The following is a 3,462-nucleotide window of genomic DNA, read 5'->3' as shown; positions in this document are numbered from 1 at the left end:
AATAGACTGCATTCTGCAGATTGGTGTCCTTTGGTTCCACATATCTCATAATCCGACAAAACTGCGACTGAAGTATTCGGGTTTATGCACATATGCTCGACCTCGAGGGCTAATGCATCCATTTTAGCTTGCATCATGTCTATAGAGCTTAGTTCATGCACTCCTCCTTGGGCTTCCTTCTTCTCAACTGTCGCTCGTTCGACTCCCCATGATTGATGGTTTTGAGCCATCGATGAGGGCGCTAGCTTCAGGATAGGGTTTGTTCATCAGTGCACCGCCTGCGGCAGCATCGATGGTCATCTTAGTGTTATAGCGAAGTCCATTATAGAAGGTCTGAATGATTAACTAACTTTATAAGCCATGATGTGGGCATGCTCTTAACAACTCTTTATATCTCTCCCAAGCTTCGAACAACGATTCTCCTTGGTTCTGGGTAAATCTAGTTATGTGGTTTCGAAGAACGACGATCTTACTTGGGGGAAAGTATCTAGCAAGGAATACTCTTCTAAGTTTATCCCAAGTCGTAATTGAATTGAGTGGAAGGGAATCTAACCAAGATAGGGCTTTATCTTTGAGGGAAAAAGGGAATAATCTTAAACGGATTGCCTCAGGAGAAGCTCCATTGGTTTTAAAAGTGTCTGCTAATTAGAGAAAGATTTTTAAATGTTGGTTTGGGTTCTCAGTAGTGAGACCTGCGAGTTGTCTTTGTTGCACTAGTTGCAACAGGGAGGGTTTAAGTTCGAAATTATTAGCTGGTATGGTTGGGTTTACTATACTAGAACTAGGTTCTTCGTTGGATGGTTGAGCGAAATCCTTAAGAGGTATTTGATTTTGATCTTCATCCATAGCTCTCCTAATTCTATGGAAGAATAAACTTGCGCGAGCGTAACGTTCAGGTTCCGCCAGAGGGTATACTAAACTTCCGGTGCTGCGAGTTCTTCCCATAGACCGGCGGGTAATAACCTAAGTCTAAACGATATAACAACAGGGTACGAAATTTGACGAAATTGGTCCCCGGCAACGGCGCCAAAAACTTGATGCGTGCTTTTCGCAAGTATACGAACGCGTCAGAGTAATATAAAAGATTGTCAAATCCATAGAGACCAAGTGTCAATCTATCGTTATCTATTGTTATGGTGTTTATCTAAGGTAATCAAAATAGGGGTTTTTAGAGTGTGCAATGAAAAGTAAAGTGTTGAATAAAGTTCAATTAATAAAGACAGGCTCGAATGTAATTCACATAATCAATTAATAATCCAAGTACTTGCTAATAGAACTACTTATGGGCAGTGTTTCCTACTTTGAAAAGAACTAATTTAACAGGAACTGTCGCTTTCGCGTATTCAGAACCGAGTTGTACTCCCTAATCAAACCCTCTTATTGTCACTTATAAAAAGGCGTGCATTGCGTTAGAGTAGTAAACATATTTTTAAGAAATATAGTATCTTGACTAAGTTGAAAAGTATTTTAACCTGGATTTCTTAACCAAAAGAGGTTCTTACGAACCAGACTCTAAACTCATAAACGCGTCCGGAAATAGTTTTAAAATCACTTTTCTTCTTAAGTTAAAAACTCCTAATGAACTAAACAAAGCGCTTTCTCTGTTTTTGAAATAGTTAAAAACAATTAAGTTTAAAAGGATGTTGGACGGCTTTCGATCTTACCCAATGGAAATTAAGTGCGAGAAAATTTAAGTTGAAAGTCAAAATAGCCCTTAAGTGTTTCTACGAACAATTGTACGGATTATCGGTTCAATTACGATCCTTACATTCTAACCTTATAGGTTTAGTTAGACATGGTAAAGTAAAGGTGCATTTTAATTTAAATAAAAGTAGTGCGAGTGCGGAAAGTAAATAAAGTAGTGCGAGTGCGAGAAATAAATAAAAGTAGTGTGAGTGCGAGAAATAAACGGAAGTAGTGCGAGTGCGAGAAATAAACGAAAGTAGTGCGAGTGCGAGAAATAAATAAAGTAAAGACAGTGCGAGAAATAAATAAAGTAAAGACAGTGCGGGAAATAAATAAAGTAAAGCGAGTGCAAGAAATAAATAAAGTAAAGCGAGTGCGAGAAATAAATAAAGTAAAGACAGTGCGGGAAATAAATAAAGTAAAGCGAGTGCAAGAAATAAATAAAGTAAAGCGAGTGCGAGAAAATAAAATAGATAAAGGCAAGCAATAAAAACCTGCTCCAATCGGAGGGTTGAATAAAATACGAAGCGGAAATGAAAATGGCGGCAGGATTAACTTCCTTCCAAAGTGCTCCAAACTCGATTACAGACTCGATCACATACTTGATTACACAATTGTGGTAACACCCCAATGCGAAGCGATTACCACTTTAAAATATTGAATATATGCCTAAGTGAAACTAAGTTTCCTCTAAGCTTGCATCTGCTCTAAGTTTGGATGATTAAACAAATGAATTCGAGTCTCTATTTATAGGCAAGTAAAATAATGGAAATGACAAGGATGCCCTTCAGTTTGAAATTGGGAGGGAAAACTTTCCTTCTTGTGGCGCCTGCCACAAGTCCATGGCGCCCGGCATAAGAGCAAATTGTGGCGCCATAGTGGAGGTAGTGGGGAATGTGGAAGTTGAGGGAAGTTGAGTTAGGACACGTCATGGCAGGGGCCATGGCGCCAGCCACAGTGGGAGCCATAAGTGTAAAATGTTGAATTTTAGGGTTTTTAGCTCGTTTTCTCTCCTTTTCTCGATCGGGGCTCCGATTAGATTGAAAACCTGAAAACAAAGAGAAACATAGTAATAACACAACAAAATGATAATAAAACAACTAGAATGCATACGAAATCGGAGTCCAAAATACGGTGAATTTCAGTGTCATCAACAACCTCAAAGAAAATGGTATGAATATAACACAAGAATTGAAGAATTGGGGTTGGCTCACTTACTTCAATCATCTCTATGGCTCTATCAACCCAAACCTGGTGAAAGAATTCTGGAGATTTGCTGACTACGATGATCACTACATTGTTTCTCACGTTCTGGGCATCAAGATGGTAATCACTGAAAAATACATTGTTGCGCTTTTGAACATGGAAAAGGTTGGAGGAAGAAGAATTTACAACATAAATCATAGGGCTAAGTACATGTCCTAGGAAATCATCCCCGCCATTTTCTCCTAGAACCCTGAAGGACGATCATCCTTCCAAAATCAAGAGATTCACAAGAATCTGAGGGTGTGGCTCAAGATAATTCTGAGATGCATCCACCACCGTCCACCATCCAGCTCTTCTAACTACGTCAATACATATCAGAAGTGCATCCTCTACTGTATGCATAAGGGTATGAAGCTTAACCTCCCATCTCTCCTTTTCAAATACCTAAGAGACTCCATCAGAGACACCAAGAACAACATGAAGCCAAGGAACTACATCCCTCTGGGCAGATTGATCTCAGATGTTTTGATTAAGAGTGGTCTGGTGGATCATCTAATTTCCTTGAACCTG

General features: G+C 39.2%; 1 non-coding gene across 1 annotated transcript; it reads left to right on the top strand.

Moving 5' to 3' along the window:
- The first annotated feature begins 355 nt into the window (after positions 1-355).
- Positions 356-462, top strand: LOC127077716 (small nucleolar RNA R71). The gene has a single exon (XR_007787497.1). It is a non-coding gene; the product is annotated as a small nucleolar RNA R71 (small nucleolar RNA).
- The last annotated feature ends 3,000 nt before the right edge of the window (positions 463-3,462 follow it).

The sequence above is a fragment of the Lathyrus oleraceus genome, chromosome 4 (genome assembly GCF_024323335.1).
Source record: "Lathyrus oleraceus cultivar Zhongwan6 chromosome 4, CAAS_Psat_ZW6_1.0, whole genome shotgun sequence".
Taxonomy (NCBI): domain Eukaryota; kingdom Viridiplantae; phylum Streptophyta; class Magnoliopsida; order Fabales; family Fabaceae; genus Lathyrus; species Lathyrus oleraceus.
The sequence above is the reverse complement of the archived record's forward strand: the minus strand, read 5'-3'. Positions and strand labels throughout refer to the sequence as shown.